Source organism: Rattus norvegicus, chromosome 6 (genome assembly GCF_021556685.1).
Source record: "Rattus norvegicus strain SHRSP/BbbUtx chromosome 6, alternate assembly SHRSP_T2T, whole genome shotgun sequence".
Taxonomy (NCBI): Eukaryota; Metazoa; Chordata; class Mammalia; order Rodentia; family Muridae; genus Rattus; species Rattus norvegicus.
In genome coordinates, this window is record NC_141539.1 from 81156197 (window position 1) to 81177711 (window position 21515).

General features: G+C 33.1%; 1 protein-coding gene across 4 annotated transcripts in view; it reads left to right on the top strand.

Moving 5' to 3' along the window:
- The window catches only part of Mipol1 (mirror-image polydactyly 1), a 335792-nt gene that overhangs the window by 51081 nt on the left and 263196 nt on the right, over positions 1–21515 (top strand). Inside the window, exon 1 of one of the 4 annotated variants that reach the window (XM_087551904.1) lies at positions 10302–10628. The gene's annotated coding sequence lies outside the window, so the exon portion shown is untranslated. 4 annotated transcript variants of the gene reach the window in all.

Sequence of the window (21515 nt, forward strand, 5' to 3'; positions counted from 1 at the left end):
TAACTATAGAATAACGATTTTGGGATCATATATATACTTTTCATTAATAGAAAGGTTGGTTAGTTTATTAAGTTAACTCTAAAAATTACTTGAGATTGTTGTAGTTTCTCAGAAAAATGAATGCAAACTTGTTGATATATAAGAAATTCGAGCTATAATCCAGACATTTATTTTAGTATATTTAAACCTTGTTTCTAATATTTGTATTCCATAATTGAGAAGCTTTACAATTAATAGATTAAAATGCATAGTTTACATGTACCATTGCTTGTTAGAAATAAGTTGGTTCTGCAGTCATTGGGAATTGCTTAACTAAACACTGTCAATTACTGTTCATGTGTTCAAGACTCTTGGTATTAGTTAGCACCATAGCTATTCTCATATGCATGCCACTATTAATGTCTTTCTTTGTTACTGTGTATAGTTAAACTTTAAAAACTATGGAGTCTTATTAAATTGATTTTTTTCAGTGAGAAAAAGCTAGTTATTATTGTGATATAGAATATTTGGATACTATATACGCTTAGTTTTTAAAATTTATTTTAGAAGGATTTCTCTGGTAACTGTTTTACTTGATTTCAAGTGGCTGTGCTTAACAATTGTCATTAGAGATTGATTTGACTTACTCTAATGCTTTTTACCTTTGCTGTGCCAAGAACTTCAGTTGATTATGTGGCAAGGTAAGCTTTTGTGTGCAGGAGTATGCCATTGCATCAGAACTTGGCACTCACATGAATCTTAAGAAAACAGGCTGTTTGTTCCCCAAGAAACTATTCTATAAGCTGACTCTGTTTTTCTAGTCTGTTCTGTTCTAGATTAAGTGACTTAGTTTAGTTTGGCTTGGGGCAAAACGTTTCAGGATATTTTATAAAGTCCTGGTATATGATTAGCCCTCTGAAAATAATACCAGTTTTAAAGTTTTTTTTTTTTTTTTAAATCACTGGTGCCATGTCATGTATTCTCAAGTGTTATTTGTAACTTACATTGAAGGCTACTGCACCATTCAAAGTGGCATGTGTTCATTTTCCTTGCACATTTTGAAAATGTAGAATACCAGATGTTTATTTTTTCTTAATTTGATGGCTTTACATGACTATTAGGGTTGCTCAGAGAGGGGAGGGGTGATAGAGGAATGAATGAATGAATTTGAATGAATGTGTGGGATGAGTTAGTGTAAGGAATTGACATTTGGTTTTATGAAGGCTGACAAGTCACATAATTTGCAGTCCCCTGATAAGTAAGGAGACCCTGTAGTACAGTTCCATCCCCAGTCTGTAGTTTTTAGGACCGTGGATCTTTGAGGTGTACTTCTGAGTTTGAAGTCTAGTATCCTTGACTGCAAACACAACTGACATAAGGCGTGAAGACTGTTCCAGGCTGAAGGCCGTCAGGCAGTTTTCTCTTTGCAGTTCTCAGGCTTTTGTTTGGTTCAGCAGGTCTCCCACTGACTGACTGTATGTCCCACTAATAGGGAGGACAGTCCATTTTACCAAGTCTGTTGATTTCAGATGTTGACCTACCCAAATACATCCTCAGGATACATTCCTTGATCAAACAGCTCATCTAGTCAAGTCGACAGATGATGCAGTCGCTATCACAATGACTTTAGTGATAGATAAGAAGTAGTCTTAAGAAAGAAAAAAAAGAAAGAAGCTTGTTGTGACTAAAGTAACATACTAAAGAGGAATTATATGAAAATTAGTCATAAGGTAGAATAATTTATTTTCATTATAAATTTTAAAACTTTTGACTTCTAAATTCTGAGAATATTATAAATGGTTCCTAGTTGATACAAGAAATGTGATTTTAAGAAGCAGTTGTGTCAGATGTGTTGACACATTCTTTTAACTGAGCCTGTGATCCCAGTGCTCAGGGGGCTAAGGCAGAAAGACTGATGAATTAGAAGCCACCAGCTCTATGTAGAATTCCAGGCAGCATACTGAAGAACTCCAAGGGATGGTATGTAGCTCAGTGACTGGTGCTTGCCTATGTGCAAGGCCCTAGGTTTATTCCTCAGGACTGTAATACAGACTTGGTTAATTGCCGGGAACCCTTACCATCCATAGCTATTAATTTGTTTTAAGCTTTCTCATATACATGACCCTAGCAAACAAATAAATGTAACACACTATATTATAAGAGGCTAGTTGAGCAATGATGTTTTCAGTGTTTCAAGAGAGTCATTAAAGATAGCTTACTTTCAAAAAAAAAACAAAAAAAAAAACAAAAAAAAAAAACAAAAAAGATAGCTTACTTTCTATTCACATTGACTATTTCTGGAGAAATGTGGTGTTTTAATGGTTTCTGGGCAAATCACAAAGTTACTTATAAATATTTAAGTTTTAAATAAAAAATGAAGACACAGTAAAATAACATTATATGTACAGATATGAAATGAAAACAAACATTTCTTTCTCTGATTGTCACCATCTCTCCTTCTAACTCTTAGGATCTTTTCTGCAGATAATTAATTCACAACAAGTAATTTCTTATGTGCCCATGATTAAGAAAAATTCTGTGCCTATTTAGGCATCAGATATAAATATAATTAAAATTTTTGCTGCTTTTTATGTATCCATATACTATTTGTCTGCCTTGTTTTGACAAAGAATATATTCTTTTCTTTTTTTAAAGCACACATATATTTTTCCTTTAATCTCTCAGAAGAAAATATTGATACAACAGTCACCAATTTCTATCTTTATTCAAATGACTCAAACAAAACAGAAAGACCCAATGTAGCCCCAACTTTCTCTAGCTTTATTCTTTTGTATTTGTTAGAGCAGTGTCTGGTTCATAGTATGTAACTGTTAACAATATGTTTTTAGAAGAATCTTCCATACATTATTTTTATGATATAAACCTTATAGATTGAATATGTCATAATTGGATCCCATTTTACTTGACCACTTCTTTGTTGATGGAAATTCAAGCTCATTCCAGTTTCCATTTCTTTTCTTTCCACTTTGCAACTGTTCATCACATATCAAGTGCTTATTTCACATAGAGATGCAGAAGCATCAGGAGCCTGTTTCTATGTAATGTCCATGTATAAAGTTGTTGAGATATATCAGAAACAAAGAAATAGAACTACCCAGATTAACTTCATAGCGACAGCAGCATAGGTAATGCAATCTTTAGATAAGATGGTTAGGAAGCTTCCTTTTAAAGTGGTGCCTTCTTATCCTATATGAATATGAATAACGAAAGAAGCTGTTCAGAGGTCTAGGGAAGAGTCTAGGCAGGGGGAATAAAGAGTATAGATGCATCAGAGCGAGAATAGGTTAGGTGAGTATGTGGAACAGAAATCTAGTAATGACTAGAGGAATGTTAGAGAGATTACCGTGATTATGTCTGTACATAGAAACAGTCAGTTTTTTGCAAACACATTAAGTTTTAGAACTGTTAAGATCAAATAATATGTGATTTTTTTTTTACTTGTAGTAACTTGATCCAGGGCCACGTTTATTCTGTATGTTTCTCTTTGAACCTCTTGCTCTCCTGTCGTTGAAGAACATTAGTTGCTGACCAGTAAGTAGGCCGTTGGCGGAAAGAATGCACCAGGGGTTATGACTATTTGAAGAGATTCTGCAGTAAGATGAAAAGCTAGGTAGGTCATGTGCTTAGGTTGTATGTGTGTCATATCATGTGACAAAGATAATTGGACCTTGAATTTATGGTGATCCCCTTTAGCCATTTAATGAAGCCACTTCCATAAAGAAACTGTCAACATAACCCAATCTAGAAAACACAAGATTTGGAGTTTATAGTTGGATATACTGTATTGTTAAAAATGATTCCTAGTTTGACACTTAGATTTAACATATACACTCACAATTTTTTCAATATGCAAGTAATCAAAGTCAGTAAAAAAAAAACAACAATAGAAAACCCAAAAATCCTTGTGAAATTGTAGTTGTTATGAAAAAAATTATTTCATATTTAAAATAATTTTTTTAAAACTCTGCAGGGCTTAGAGAGATTGCTCAGTGGTTAGGAGCAATGGATGCTCTTCCAGGGGATTGGGCTCAATTCCCAGCACCCACATGATAGCTGACAGCCATCTAAGAGATCCAGTGCCTCTTTGGGCCTCGGTAGGGACTGAGGGAGGCATGTATACATTCAAACAAAACACCTATATACATCATTTTAAAAATCCTGGGTGCTGTAACACTGGAGAATGAAATCCAATTTAAAAAACCCTTTTCTATAAAAATATATTAACTTTTAAAGATCAAATGTTAGAGTTACTTATGATTGTTTTAGACAAATCTGAAATTTCAGACTGGTCTATGAACAAATTTTCTTTCACGAAGTATTTTAATGCTGAGTAAACAAAGGTAGCCACATTTGAAAGCATACAGATGCTTGTTTAAATGTTTTCAATTTACATTTTTTATGAGTGTAGGCAATTGTCACAACTGAGGTTATCATGCACTTAAAGGGAAAAGGGTGTGCAGTTTACTAATTTTTTTCTTTTCTTTTCTTTTTCATAATGAAACTCATTCCATGGAGAATTAGAAGTAACTTGGAGGACTGAGATTAGGAATTTTAGATGGAGATGTTAACTAACAAAGGCTAATGTTATGCTCTGTTCATTTTATTAGTTTTTTTTTTTTTTAAAAAAATAGGATGTTCTTTCTAGTACAACTTACAATTTTGGTTTGAAGTTAATTTTATTTTGCTTACTGAACTTCATGTAAATTATTAATAATTAAACAATTAACCTTTATTTTCTATAAGTTTAACATTTTTTATTAAGATGAATTTATCTGATTGTCTATTCTAAAAATCATTCAATTATCTTTAATATAAATCTATATTTTTCTGAAAGTAAGTTGTTAATAGGAAGTTCTTAAGGGCAATAATCAGTATTTTATTATCCTTAACCCCAGTCTTCAAAAGGATAGAAGGGTAAAATATGTTATACATTCATAGACATATATTCTTGTTGCAATATATAGAGATATCTTAATTGTTTGGATTCCTAAAACATCTATTTTTTGCTTAAGAATATGCAAATGTGCCATTAAATCTGCTTTTTAAGATTTTTCCAGTTTAATGTCTGAATCCAAATTCATAAAGAGTTGGAAAAATGAGATGTCTGAGCTATAGGATTCACAGGGATTTCATATGAAGCCTATTTAATCAGGATAACACAGTTATTAATATTCATAATGTCAGCTGGAACACAAATGACAGACTATGAGGCCTAAAAATTTTACTTGGTGAATTTATTAAAAGTAGCTTAAAAAATTAATGGAATTTAAGTAAAGTTGGCGAATATGAAAATTGTGTTAGCAGAAAAAAATCTCTATTAAAACTTTCTTTGAGATCATTTTGCATTGATGTCTTTTGACAGATTTCATTGGTACTTAAAGAAGATAGATGCATGAATGGTCATTTAAGAGGATTTAAACACATTGGCACATTAATTTTTACATGAATAATAAGTACTTTCCAGAAGCAATTAACTTACAGTGTACAAGATATGAATTGGGAAATAAGATTCTGACATCAAGGTCAAAGAAAATGTGCTGTACATTTTAAACTTAGTGGCAGGACATTCTAATATTTTGATTTATTTTTATAGTTTACATAAGAAATTATTTTGAATATGATTTCAATGCATTTGAGAGCAAATTAGAAGAGCGTTGGCTTAGATTTTTTTCCTTCACAAAGGATGATGGTGTAGTGGTAAACATTATCTGTTTGCATTTATTGAAGATAAACATTTGTGGTAACTGCAGAATTTTATTAGAGAGTATGTTCAGTTCTGCAGAAATGTAAAGAGATACAGGTTAGAGTTTGTGTTATAAATAGATGTTTTTACACAGACATTGACTGTAACATTTTTAAAATATAAGTAAGTTCTTAAAGGTGTGGCATTAAGGATCATTGTAGGTAGGTTCCTCTTTTAATTTTATGGTAAGAAGGTAAAAAGTTGGGAACTCTGTAAATAAGACCTGAAGGCATTTACTGTACTGTCCCTATTTTTTTATGTATTAAATTATTCTTGAGCTTGTTAACTGGATCCATATTTAAGAGAACTTGCTGCTCTTTCAGGTGCCCTGAGTTTGGTTCCCAGCATCTGCACTGGGCTTACAACTCCCTGCTATTCCAGCTCAAAGGCATCATGAGACACCCTCTTTTGGTCTCTGCAGGCTTGCACACATACATGGTACCAATACATATACAAGTATGCATAATCTTTAAAATTATTCTTATAATGACAATTATACCAGCCATTAATTTTTCTTACTGAACTTAAAAACAGCTTTAGGCCATGATGTAAGGACATAATTAATACACCATGTCAGTTTACATGGTCAGTTTTCACACAAATCTTGCAGCTTGTGAAAGCATAGCTTAGTTATGACATGTGCACCCAGCATTGACATCCAGATGGGTGCAAGAAGGTTCATTTACAGTCAGTCAGTGCTTTCTTTTACTTTAGAAATTGCTCAGTTTTGGGGTTCAGGCTGAAAGGTTTCTACTGAGAAAAGAATTAATTGTATGGAATCTATAAATTGCTATACTTTAATGTATTTATCTGAACTGTGAGATACAAAACAATGTCAAAAGTTAACATGCCATTTATTTATTTTCCAGAGGCCTTTTAGTTAAGTTTTTTAAGTGGAAATCTTTGGCTCTGAGAAATTCACTTATCTGCCCAGGAGAGGGCAGCATTTTACTACATCAGGCTTATTAAAAAAACTGCCCTGCTTAGGCTGTCAATGTTTCTTGTAATTACTCCCAGTATATTTGTTGCTTGCTTATGAATTAACTTGCATTTATGGAACTAAATCATTCCAATCATTTAATTACACCTGAGGAGCTGAACTATAATTGCCTGCTTCCAACTAGGATCTGATATGGCTTGAGCAGTATTAATTTGGTGTTTACTTTTCTGAGTGCTAAAAGCATTAAAATGATTGTGCAATGGGATTACATTTTACTAATTGCTGGCATTCATTAGCTGGGTAAATGATGAGGAAGAGTGACTGTATATTGCAGAGGGATAAAATTATGGTTTTAAATAGTATATTACTAAGCACATTAAGGCCTGTAAGACATGCTTTAAAATACTCCAGAGGTTATTAAAGACTGTATTTTCTACATGTCTTGCTATATGAATCTCTTATTAAAATACTGCAATTATTATTAACCTTTTTGGGCAATATGTAGGGAAATAGCTTCATTGACTAGAACATATTTCTTTGATATTAATAACTTCCTATATTTTCAGCTAATCCAAAAGTAAATGAGGAACTTTAGAAAAAGATTGCCAACTCCAGATCAACATATTTAGAGAAAATTGGAAAAGAAGAAGCTTACTACAGCTTTATTTAAGTACTTTTTAAAGAACAGAGGGTTCTAGCTGTGAGGTAAATCTAATTTCATTCTCTTTTAAAAAGAAAGGATGAAGAAAAGGAAAATCAGAAGGAAGGAAGTAAAACCTGTATCACTTCTTATCATGTTTATTAAACAAGTATAAAAGAAAATCCCAATGATTTCATAAGCCCATGATTTAAAAAATATAAAATAGGCACCTCGAGTTTCCTTTACAGGCCTTAAATGCTTTCTATGAATATCTGTGTAGTAAACTCAATACATTTATAGTTTTAGATATGAAGTTCATAGTATAAATAATAAAGTTTTTAAACACACGAGGTTGTAGTTGGAGATGTAAGTCAAATAAATTATATAACCCCAGAAATAAGAATGAGTAAAAGTTTAATCTGTATTTATGAAAACATATCTGTGAAGAAGCAACATTTTCCGGGGAAAAAGACTTAATTTCACCTGTTGAAAGACAGTTAATTTTCCTACAATAGATGTTTTAGATAGCCATTTATCCTGTAAATCTGTTAAATAAAGGTAAGATTTAGGAGTGTTTTGATATATTGTCTTAAGTTTATTTATCTAGGGCTGGCTTTTGCCTCAATCTTGGAGCCAAAAGCAGAGACAGTGCCAGAGCAAACTCAGCAGAAGTGCACATGGAGGGCTGGTCAGAAGGTGGGATTCTAAGTCTTAAAATCAAGCACTTCATGTGGTGGCAGTTCAGGACACAGAGTGGAGTGCTTTTGTCCTACCAATATGTTATTCTAAAGCAACAAGTACACACACTCTCCTGTATTTGCACACATACATGTACACACACACATACACAAAGGAGAACCACACAAAGAGATTTATTGCGAAGGAGACACAAAGAAAGACACAGAAACAAACAAGCATAACCCAAGTCAATCATATGTGCTCACAAAGAGATAGACAAAAGGTTTAAAGAGGAGGAGAGGAAAAAAAGGATACATAGAAACAGAAATGTGTAGACATCAAAGGATGGAGCGTGTGGGACAATGATTGACAGAGACAGAGAAATGTGTAGAGGCACAGTAAGAGGACAGAGGAGGAGACATACTTGAGGAAGACTCAGAGAAACAGAGGTATACACGTGGGGGTGCACATTAAGAAACATGTAGTGTCTCAAAGGAAAGGGGAGATACCAGAGTAGGAGAGGCACTCATTGTGGAGGAGACACAAAACAGAAAGTGTCAGGCATATATATGCACAGAAAAGCATAACAACTCACAGAGGCAAAAGACTGGAGTGGAAGACTGGGGGATGGGGAGATAAACATACACAAGGGGACAGAGGAAAATGCACACAGAAAAACCCAGGGACCAGACCGAGACAGTGAAAAGCAGAAGCATGTGTACAATAAGGCACACCTAGAGAAACTCTGAAGGGGGACAAGTCAGATCTGCAAAGACAGTGTGCAAAGATTGACTTTCAGACAGACACAGGCAGAGATACAGAGAGAAGACATAGGTATACAGACAGAAACAGTAACTGTCTAAATAGTAAGGCGGGCTGTGAAATGCTGAAGGGGAAAGGGATATATAGGGAATTTAGTGTGCATCCCAGTAAAGTTCTGAGCATTTGGATTCTTAGGAAATAAATAATTTTGAACATGTTACATATAGTTTAAGTCTTAAAATATTTAAGCCTTACATGTTTTTAGTTCATCTATTTTATTTCATCTCAGTTTTATCATATAAAAATAGGATTTTTACTAAAGGACTTCAGTCTTTTCTCTTGTTTTGGGGAACTTCTCTTTTAGTAAAAGGCTTTATAAAGTGGCTAGTTAAATAAAAGAAGGTTGAAGCTAATTTAAGGGATACTCTGATGATCACCGAGGAAGTTACTATATATTGTTTTGAAGTATAAAATAATCCTGTGGTTTATGAAATGTTTTCTGACTTCTTTAATTTTGATTTTCATAGTTTAAACTTTCTATTTATTCTGCCATTAGTGATTTACTTTCTTGCTTGAGACTCTAGGCTGCTTTTGATGAGTTTATAATTCAGATTCCTAATGGAGTTTTTGTTTAAAGTGGTAGTATACATTGTATATGTATATGGTTTCATTTTAAAGAGAATAGTTTTGTGTCTGCTATTTTCACTTAATATCGGTCTACTTTCCTAAGTTTTCTTTAAGTTTGTGGTAGGAATTTTTGGTGTGAACTGGAACTAATTTGTTTTGGCTATTTTCTTCTCTTATTAAAATAAACAAGCAAATATTCTTATTGTGAGTAGATGAAAAGGCATTCCACTTACCTTAGGTACAACATAAAATAAGAAGACAAACAGTGATGTGCCTCCTATTTACACTGTCTGGTCTTAGGTCAAACAGTGTGGCAATGGGTACGCTTCTGCAGTGAGTGGTCATCTCCATCCTGAAGTTCAAAGCACTAATCTTAAACATTTAATATTGTATCACACAGAAATACTAAAGCCTATTCCTATGGATGATTGCCTTGTTGACTCTCACTTTACCTTTGTAAAAGAAAATAGCCCAATTAAAACATATCATGGAGCCGTGTCTTTTTATTGTCTTAAATCTCATAAGAAATGCAGATGTGGCCTTTCGTTCTTGTATTTCTTTTTTTAAATATGATTTTAATTAAAATATATTTACATCACATTTCCCATTTCAGTCTCCTCCTTCGAAGCCCTTTAATATCTCCCCACTCAGTTCCCTTCAAACTTGTGGCCTCTTTTTCTTTATACTTTTCTCAGATGTCTCTGTATCTGCATGCACAAGTACACAATACCATCTTTTACTGGATTTCTCATATATTTTTTGCTGAAATATTTTAATCAATGAGTTTATTAGATAAATTAGTCATGACCTGTGTGCTGTCACCATATACATTTTATCAAGTGTGAACCCGAGAGGTTTGGAATGCGTGGTGAAGGTGTTTTGTTAATGAGGGGAAGGGCAACCTTGCTGGAGAGAGTGGGCTGAGTCTGCATCTACTAGATGCAGCGGAGCCGCATGAGCTCTGACGTAATCTTCTGGCCTCTTAAATAAGGTGTTCACCTTTTTATGAAGTTTTTGTTTTGCAGGCTTCTTTTTGTGCTTTTAAGAAGTAAAATGAAACGTCAGGAAGAATTGAAACTTGTTTGAACAGGTAGTTTACAGTTGTTTTCTTTCTTTCTTTTTTTTTTTTTTTTTGATGCAATTACAAGTAGCCATTCATATCTGTGCATCATATAGCCAAGAGTTTAGGCAACGAGAAGGAAAACACTTTGAGGAAAAACTGTGCCTGCAGTGAACAGGTACAGAATATCTGTCATATTATTCTCTGGAGAAATATGACTATTTGTACAACATTATGCATTAATCAATCTTAAAATATTTAAAGTACTGGGAAGGCTTGACTGTAGGTTATGTGTAGATTCTATGCCACTTTGTTTAAGGGACCTTACTTGTGGGTTTTGGTCTCAATGGGATGTCATAGTACCAATATCCATTTTCATATTAAAGAAGTTATAAGTCGGCTATACATAGTAATTTGGAACAGTACTATATATTCCCAAATATTTCTTATACTGATTTGTGTTCTATCACAGAAGTGTGATCTATGGATTTGATATAAAGTTCATAGCAATCATTTGGGAACTGTTTAGGTATTGTATGTGAGTAGATATAATTGCCATAGTATGAGCGCGCGCGCACACACACACACACACACACACACACACACACAGCTAACAACAAGGGCTAGGTAGCAGTTACCTTTAGAAAATTGTGAAATTTATTTAAATTTAGAACCTTTAGGGGTCAGTGTTCCCTAAGAAAGGTTAAAAAGGCTACAGTGCATATTGGAAACACATTAACTCTCCTGTCTTTTGAATATATTTTACTAATTGAAGGTAAGAAATGGTGTGAATCAGCCAGCTTGAGGAAGTTTAAGTAAAACCAGTACTCTGTTTACATTGTAGAACTTTTTCCTTTTTTTAAAAAATAAAAACCCTCTAATTTAATGATTTTTCAATATTATTTTTGGTTTTAATATTTTGGAGAATCATATTTAGTTTGGATTTTATACGAGGAAGAGCTATGTTCAGTTACACATTTTCTCAGTCTTTCCCTACATGGCTACAGAACTTTCAACTATTTCTTTTAATCTTCAGTGTCTTTTAAGTTGAGTGTAATTCTACACAGGAGTCTTTACACAATGTGGAAACCCGCCACCCAAACTGCTTAGGCTTATAAAACATGCATATTGTATTTGATTGGAATTCAAAATATTTTCAGAAATGTCACCTAAGTAAATTAAGTAAAATTCAACTGTTATTTTCCTATTTTAAAATTAGTCTAGATGATATGCAGCTATGGTTCTTGGGTTTTTTCAACAAACAAAATAGTCACAATTTTTCTGCTATAAAATAAATAAACTGGTCATGGTGGTGCACACCTATAATCCCAGCACTTGGGAAGTAGTGACAAAGGAATCAGGAGTTCAATCTTAGCCACATGATGGGCTCAGGACAGTGTGGGCCACATGAGGTGTAAACAAATAAATGAGTAAATAGAACACAGCAGAAGATGACTGAAGTGTCAGCCTCGCTTCTTCCTCAGTCAGAGTGTTTCCCTGTTGACAGGTTGAGTGTGTGTGTCTCACATTTGTCTCTGCATGGTTGTGTGTGATCCTTTCATGCGTTGTGAAGTGTGGTTTTGTAATGGAATTTCAAGTATGGTTTATTATCATAAGTAGACATCTAAAGAAACATACTAGAAAAACATCTATGATGCTTTTAGATGACATTGATCATTATGAATAGAATCTCAGTTTTGTGAAGTAGTTTATTTTGTTCAGGAAGGGGGAAGAAAACAGTTATTTAATTAGGGGAGATATCTGTTTCTAGCAGATAGCTAGTAGAAAAGTTATATTCCATGTACATTTTTATTCATTATTTTTAGATACTTCTTTACACTGCAGGTTTGATAGATGGCTAACCATTCTGTTCTAAGTTGTGGAGTTAAATTATATTTAATAAAAGGCTTTATTTTAAACAATGATGTGCTTCTCCTAAATAAATTAACTAACTAGTAAGTGTGTTTTTACTTGTTGCCTATGTTTGAAAGAGGATGTATTGCACTCGCATTTTGTTAGTTTCAATAAAATGATATGATAGAAATACCACAGATTTGGGGGTGAAAAAAAAGCAGAAGTTCCACACTGTAAGTCTTAATTTAATATGCACCATGACTTTGGTGCAAGTTTTGTAATGCTTACCTTACATGTGGCGTAATGGAGAGGCAGTTCTTTATTGCTATTAAGAATATCAAATTTGGGATATCAATTTCCAAAACAAAAGATGAGTTTATTTAATGGGTATTTAACATATATGTTATGTATGTGATAAATATAATTTTCACTTAAGTGAGAAAAGTGGTTAGAGATGGTAGAAACAAAATAAAAGTTTGCTGACGTTTTATGAAGCCTTTAAATAAATTGTGATATTATTCCTTATATCTGTGAATAACCAATTTATTAAAAAAGTCAAAAATATTATAAACAGTATTATATAAGATTATTAGTTTAATGATTTTATATTTGTATTTGATTTTTCAAAGAAATATATAAAATACATCCTCATGGACATGGGGGAAGGAGGTATGGGATGTGGGACAGTCAGGGGGTGGACCAGGAGGGGAATAAAATCTGTAAAAAAAAAAGATTAAATAAAATAAAAGAAATACAGACTCAAGAACATAGTATATAGAATATGAAATCAGTAATATCTAAGTCTAAAATGCTTTTTATATCTATAGAAATTCTGATTGCAATAAAAACCTTTAGACCAGTACCATTGGCATACAGGCTTAAATACCTTTTCATTTTTGCAAGTACAAATTTAAAATTGTATTTTATGATTTTATACATGCCTTAAAGGGTTTGTATAAAGAACAGGGCTGCAGTGTAATTAAATTTATTATTTAGCTTCATGTGACTTGGCTTAACCGAGTGCTAGTAGCTTCTATAAATGAGCATCTAGGATATCAGATAGAGGGAGAGAGGATTGTGGCAGGTGGCCAACAAGGACTAGCTGTGTGAGGAAATGTGGACTCTCCCCTTAGAACAGTCATTCTCAACTTGTAGGTTGCAATCCCTTTTGGGTCTAATTAATCTTTCACAGGGGTCACATATCAGATATCCTGTATATCAGTATTTACATTTTAATTCAAAACATTATAGTATAGCAATCAAAATAATTTTATGATTGGAGGTCACCACATGAGGAACTGTATTAAAGGGTTATGTCATCAGGTAGGTTGAGGAGCACTGCCTTAAACCAGTGATACAGAGTGTACTCTTTTTCTAAAGAGTAATTTGTTTTAGTATGTTTAATTAATAATATTCTGTGTTTCTTCATTTTTAAAGTTTAGTGTGAATGATTCTGTCACTACATATGCCTTAGTGGAAGAATAGAATTCTGCACAAAAATATTTGTATAAGGAACATATTTTTAGCTGTTTATGACATTTAGTATGGACTGTTTTCACAGTCATCATTTCTGAAATGAATATGTCACATAGCTGAGTTTATAAGGGGATAACATTTGAAATGTAAAAAGAAGTATCCAATAAAAGTAAATATTATTTCTTGGCAGTTATTATTTTTTAATTAGCTTTCATTTTTTTCTTTTAAGATCACCTCAAAGCTAAGAGAATGTTATAGTGTTCCCACCTATCGCCTGTATCCACACCTGCATGGTCTCTTTCACTGCAAACATGGTGCCCACTGTGCATCGCTGGTCATAACCCACAAAGCTACCCTAAATTCTCAATAAGGGGAAATTTTGAGAGAATAGGAGTGTCTGTCTCCCTCTCTCAAAATCTCCCTCTCTTCCTTCTTTCCTCAAAATTAAAAAGCATGCTAAATTAGTTGGGGTTATAATTGTTGATATGAAATTCTTAGTACACTTTTGGTCTTTGAGCTTACAGTCATCACTCTGAAAATAGATGAAAATGGTAAATGCATCTTTTCATAGGCTCTCCTTTCTCACACTTCTGTCCCACTGACATGATTCTCTCCTTGGAGGAATTAATGCTTTTCTTTTTTCCTTTACTTTTAAAATATTTTTATTATTGTTGAGAATTTCATATAATACATTTTGATCATATTCTTTCCCCTCCCTTAATTCCTCCTGCCTGGTCAACCTGATTCCTCGCCCACCCCTTAATGATTCTATGTTAAAGTGTGGACACTCTGTCAAGTTTAATTGTAGGCCATGAAAATACTGCTTGCGCTTGTGAAAAATGGTGTTGCTTCTGTTTCTTTAGACAATACTCTGTCTCCTTCACTGAAAATTCTTACTTATTTCTGGCTATCGCATTTTATTTCAGAATACTCCCGCAATGCTTACTTGTAACACAAACCATCATATATTAGTCTTTGATCTTTAATTTTAATAAATCAGAATTCATAATTTTAAAAAACAATACTGTGTTTTTATAATCATTAATATACTGTCCTGAACTGCACTGTCACTTCGACTGAGGAAATTAGTGTACATTATATATACTGATGCTAAGGTGAGTTACTGAGTTATCCTGGTAAAATACAGGACTGGCTTGGCAGGGCTAACTTCCTGGGTTGAAGGCTCTTGGGAGACTTTCTCTGGATTGCACCAGATGACAGAGCTGGGTAGTATAATGTACATTTACTCAGTGTGATTAGTTATGCATAAGTATCTAGTAGTAGAAAAGTTTTAAAGGAATTACCAGAATAGTCCAGCTTTGTCACGTTGGTTTCTTATCATGTAGAATTTTAGATACTACTTTTAGTCTGTTTTGTTGTGTTCGGATAATAGGAAAAAATTAATTAGGCCTCAAAATGTTGAAATTGTCTAAGTAGATTGTGTGTGTGATTGAATTAAACGTATTCTAAGATGGCTCTGATGTAGCTCATGTGCTCAGTGGGTGTGTGACTCTGTATTTAGAATCCAGTGATACCCTAAATTAGCCCGTAGGATGACATTGGTAACACGTGGTCAAATCTAAAGATTGTATTGATAAGATGTGAAAGAAAAACTTTTAGAGAATCATATTTTACCTTTCATATTTAGATTTTGGTTTGTTCTACTTTTTAAACGTAAACTTTCAGTACTTGAAAATTACTAATGACTAAATATGAAAATCACCCACTTCATTTCGATAATGCTTAGTGCCTAGAAAATTATGTGTTAAGTTTTGTGATAAGATATTTTTAAAATTGTAAATTAAGCCTTTTTAAATTGTGGCTGTTAATTTGTTGTGTTTTGAAATTATCTCACTCAATAGGCTAATATAACTAGCATTGTTCATTGCTTTGAACATTATTAGTGGAATGAAACAAACAAGGTAAGCATAAGATAGTTATTTTCTTTTAAATTAATTTTCTCAACTGCCCTAAAAGTATTTTTAAAACTGTGTATTAGTGTCAGAGTTTAGAATATTAGGGTAGTTAGAATTAATTTAGGATTCACTTTCTTAAGGAAGACAGAATACAAATATAATCCTTAAGGTTCCACACTTAGGTTAAGGTAGGAAATGGAAGCTACGTGCTCTCCATTTTTCCCAGTTTAATGAAAATTACAATTTGAAAAATATCTATTTTAAATAGATTATTTAAATTGTTTTCTTAAAACCAAGTATTACACAACTTTGAAACTCAAGAACTTTTACTCAATTGGTTTTGAGAGTTAAAAGTCAGAAAAATAAGTACGTTAGTGGGATCTTTCCCTCAGAAACCTTCATGTGTTTGTATTTTATAATCAACTGACACAGACTTTACGAGTTCTATTAGCCCCGGTTAGACAAGCAAAGACTCCATTCCACCCCCAAAAAGGTCATTGAAGAAATAGTTCTAGAGCTACTGAGATTTTAAAGAGCTGAGTAACAGGGACTTGGTGTGCATTTTAATTGCCATTCGCTTCTAAAATGGTCTATACTAACCTTTTCTTACCTTTAAAAAAGACCGTGCTCCTCCCCAGGTCATTTGAAATGAACACATTATCAAAAACAAATTTACCTTTCTGAGTCTGAGGCTTTTCATTCTTTTTCTTTTCTTTTTTTCTTCTTTTAATCTCAATAAGTCAAGGATCCAATGCTTTGGAAAGTTTAAAATGTCGCCTCTAACTGGGCTAACAGTGCTTTCATGTCACTGGCCAGGTACTAGTGCAGTAGTCACGATGCAGTAAGGAAGGAGCCCTCCAACCATTTTAGTTTATGATTTTGTTTTTGTTTTTCTAACTAATGATGGGAAATTTGAATAAAATATATCATTTGCATAGAAAATTATGTAATAATGCCATATAGAGTATAATGATTTCCTAAAACCTTGTATTTAAAGTAACCTGAATTATAATAAGAGATAAACAGAATATTTACCCATCCCTTATGAGCTGCTGCTGATATGTAAATTTATTCTTCTACTTTGCACAAATATACTTTAGAGCTACTGCTTAAACACTTTGAGGTCCTTAGTCAAACAGTTTTAATGATGCCTCCAGTATTATGAAAGTGTGACATTTGATGAATGTCTCATATAGTTTTGATATCTGGGTAGATGTCAACAAAAAAAATGAACATTAGTTTGTCATGCAACACCTAGATAATTTATAATTTTACTGTTTATATCCATCTTGACATTTTTTATCTGCCAAAGGCAGGTTTCATTTGGAATCTTAATCTGAGGTTTATTTGGTGGATCTGGAAATCATAGCCAGGGTTCCCACAGGAAATGGTCCATCTACCAACAGATTAAATGGCTGTCCTGCAGTTGTTAGGGGAGCTGTGCATTTAACACACATGCATACTCATTCAGTCAGCACTGTGGAGAAAAATTAAAGTAGTAACCCAGGTTTAGGAACAATGTAGCTAAAAAGTCCCATATTTGCTGAATGACAAAGGGTTATATAGCAGCATTTCATTTTATTATTCGTGCTTGAATTTCTTGTTTGCTTTGTTGAGTCTGCTGACGAATACTAATAAACGCCTGCAACAATCCAGACGAGAGATGCCTGGCAACAAAGCTATGCGGTGGACCTCCCTGATCTTCTCCAGTTCACAACCTGACCTTTTGAAAAATTGGCTGGGCTAAGCTGCAGAATTTGGGTGTAATGGTTATTGTTAACTCCAGCTTTAGGATTTATTAATTTGTGTGATCAAGACTTACCTATACTTCAAAGTTTCAAAAGACCAAACACAATCATCCATCCATTAGAACTAGCGTTTTATGTCAGTGATTCTCGATTAGTATCTGAGTGGAGGTTCTTCTGTTTTATTTCTGATTCTAAAGATATTCTTAAACAAAATGAAAAGGACCTAGAAAGAAAGTCTGGTTTTCTCTTTATACTTACAAGAGTTTTTGTCTCTAATGAATGCTATCAGAATTTGAGTTTATAATAGCTATGCATTCAACTCAACACAGAAATATGATTAAACTCACGTTGTAAAGGCTGGAAGTTTACTGTTTGTTCATGTCTTTAGTTACATTATATGAATTATTCTTAGAAAAATTGAGAAAGCCTGAAAAATTTTGAAATATATTCTAAATTACAGATAGCTCATAACAAGGGAAGTAAAAGAATAAAACTTATTGTTGTAGTACTATTTTTTTCAAATTTTGGGATAGTTTTAATAGTTACTTCGGCTTAAAGAATTCAATTAGTGAGATTAGTATTTTATTATTTTAATTAGTGAGATATGAGTTTTACAAAGCCTTATTTCTAATGTAACTATTTTTTAGCTTTAGGGATGAATTACATTATTTTAGTCTGTTCACTCACTACATCAGAAAAAAAGACATTAAAACTAAAAATCTTAAATTTTAAGATAGAATTTTGTGGATATTATAAATAGTTCTTGATTATAAATCTGAACTTTTTATAGACTTAATATTGTTGTGTTATGGCCATTTCAGTTTGTCAATATAAAAAGTTTTTAAAAAGCTAGTGCAGGCTACCACGTGAAGTTGCTCTTATACAGTAAGATACAAACATTCCAGGAAAGGAATTTCTATGAATAGCCAGGGGTGATTTGAATCCAAATCATTGGATTGTCATAATCAGAGATAAATCACCTCAGCACTTCTTTTTGATGTGTTTACTTATCCAGGATGAGCTCAAAAGATGCATTTGTCCTGATACTAATTCTAGTATCCAAGTGAATACTATTGACAATATTGTAGGCTTGGGTTGGGGGACTTAACAAGACTTTCAAAATGCTTTCAGAATCATGTAGCTGTATTTATTCTCTTAAGGGAGATAAGGGAGATGTGCTGTAAATATACTATAAAAAGAATGTATGGTGTAAGATATCTCAATGATTTTATTTTGCATATTACAGCATTTTTGTAATGTTACTATTGTTTTTTGTTTGTTTGTTTGTTTTGTTTATGTGATTACTGAGCATTTTAAATGGTATTGGTGCCTTTGGGTAGTTCTGGTCTCAACAGAATTTGTCACTGAGACCAAATTCCCACCAACCTTTTGTGTATCTCTTTGTAATTGTTAGTTGTTTGTCTCCCTGAATCTTTGCCATTTCCCCTGAAAACATATATACTTTTTTGTTTACCTTTAAATTCCATTTAACATCTGGCAGCATCTTCGTGCTTAGTAAGTTTTATTCAGTATTTTTTAAAACTTTTTTTCTGTTTGCTCTCTTCTTCTTCTTCTTCTTCTTCTTCTTCTTCTTCTTCTTCTTCTTCTTCTTCTTCTTCTTCTTCTTCTTCTTCTTCTCTTCCTCCTCCTCCTTCTTCATCTTCCTCCTCTCCTCCTCCTCCTCCTTTTTGTTTATTTTCAGTGAGTCTTACTGTGAGGCTCAGGCTAACCTCAAATTCATATCCACTCTTTCACCTTTTCTTGAATAGGATGTTTGGGAGTTCTGCTATACAAACTGTGACTGAATTACAGTTATATTTGTGGTCTTGTCTTGAACCTGGAGTACAGATTTAGTCGCCCTGATTCTGAATCTCAAGTGTTGTGATTACCAGTTGATGCTACCACATTCAACAAGTACACATTTTTACTGCTTATGTGGTGTCTACATATCTTTGAGATGGTTTTAAAAGACATTATTTTCTTTCACTGATTCATTTCAATGAGTTAATAATCCAATATGTTTACTTTTAGTATGTATTTTAAGGAGATGAATATAATAGAGTTTATTATACTCAGTATCTGCAGATGAGCACATAATGGGTCTGCAGATAGGTCTGATTGATATAAGACCATAAAGATTAGAGAACACAATCTTTGTATTTCTTTTTCTATGATGTCTTAACCAAAAGTTTATTATTAACTTGACTATGAAGTTAAAATACAGACAAAAGATTACTGTATAATTTTATAAAAATATATGGGCATATATTTTTGAAAGCTTACATGAAGGACATTAAATGTGCAAACAAACTGCTGAAAATCACAATGTTGCTTAAGTCATAACTGTTGAAGCCCGAACTCAAATAAAGTCAATGGGAGCATATAGTACCCACATATAAAGTCAGTATGAGCATACAGTACCCATGTAGAAAGTCAGTGTGAGCATACAGTACCCATGTAGAAAGTCAGTGTGAGTATATGGTACCCACATATAAAGTCAGTGTAAGTATACAGTACCCAATATAAAGTCAGTGTGAGCATACAATACCCATGTATAAAGTCAGTGTGAGCATACAATACCCATGTAGAAAGTCAGTGTGAGCATACAGTACCCATGTAGAAAGTCAGTGTGAGCATACAGTACCCATGTAGAAAGTCAGTGTGAGCATACAATACCCATGTATAAAGTCAGTGTGAGCATACAATACCCATGTATAAAGTCAGTGTGAGCATACAATACCCATGTAGAAAGTCAGTATAATATCCACATATAACGTCAGTATGAGCATACAGTGTCCAGGTATAAAGTTTGCATTCCTAAAAACTGTTTTAATCAGAGGAGGAAGGGGACAGCGCTAAGAGAAGGGGAGGGGCTGACCGTGAGTAGAATACAAAATGAATAAGTAAAAAATAAAATTAAATTAAAATTTAAAATTTTATTATGTTCCTATCACTGCATTGAATTTACAGAAATATATAAACAATGTCCTTCACGTAGGACTGCTGTTTCTTTGAGGGACTTTCTTTATGTGTGTGCTCTTACATTTAAAAATGTATTACTTTAAATTTTTATCTGAAAAAATGGTGAAATATTGAATATTATTTAAAATTAATTTTCTTAAGCAGTTATTCTCTGTTTGCAACTCATTGAATTAGATAATTTTTACTAATTTTCTATTTATATTTCTTGTAGATATTCTATTAAAAGAATAATGTATCTGATTTTTTTCCACATAGTTGTTAACATTTTCTGAAGAAGAAAATAAATGTGTATTTAAAAATGTCCTATATTAGAATAGCAGTCAGAACACAGAACAAGCTGGGAATTTTTCTATATAAAAGTTGGACTAATATTAGGACAATAAACATAATTTAGCTTTTATTCTTAATATTTAAGAAAAATTAATTAATAATAGAATTTAAAGTTTGAATTTGATGTCAAGTTTGTGATACTCATTTCACCAAAAGATGGGAAGATTTGGAAATAAAAATAGAGAATGTAACTGTTTACACAGCAGATTTAAAAGAAATAATATTTCTTTTGACTGTGTTCTGTGTTAAAACTTTTCCAAGAGGCTTCTATAATTTAGTGATCCTAAGGACTTTTGGAGGAGGATATGTTTTTTTACTTTACTGGTGGGGAAATTAATGAAGGCTAATTTGCTAATAGCCAGACATGTGGTGTATAATCGAAATTCTAACAATGGGAAGGCCAGGACAGTAGGGTCATGAATTCAAGGTCAAATTATCATTCATTCATTCATTCATTTATTCTTTTTGTCTGTCTGTGTATATGTATGTGCTCACCTGTAAGTGTGCAGTGAACACTAGAGGTTGACAGTGTTATGCTTTTCTGTTGGTTTCTATCTTATGTTTTGAGGCAGGGTCTCTCATCAAACCTGGAACCTACTGTTCTGGTGAGACTGGCGGGTCAGTTGGTACTCTGGTACTCCTGTCTACCTGGTGACACTAGGGACACAACTATATGCATCGTCACAGCCTTTACATGGGTTCTGGAGAGTCAAACTCAGGGTCTCATGCTTACCCAACAAGAACTATGCTGACTGAGCT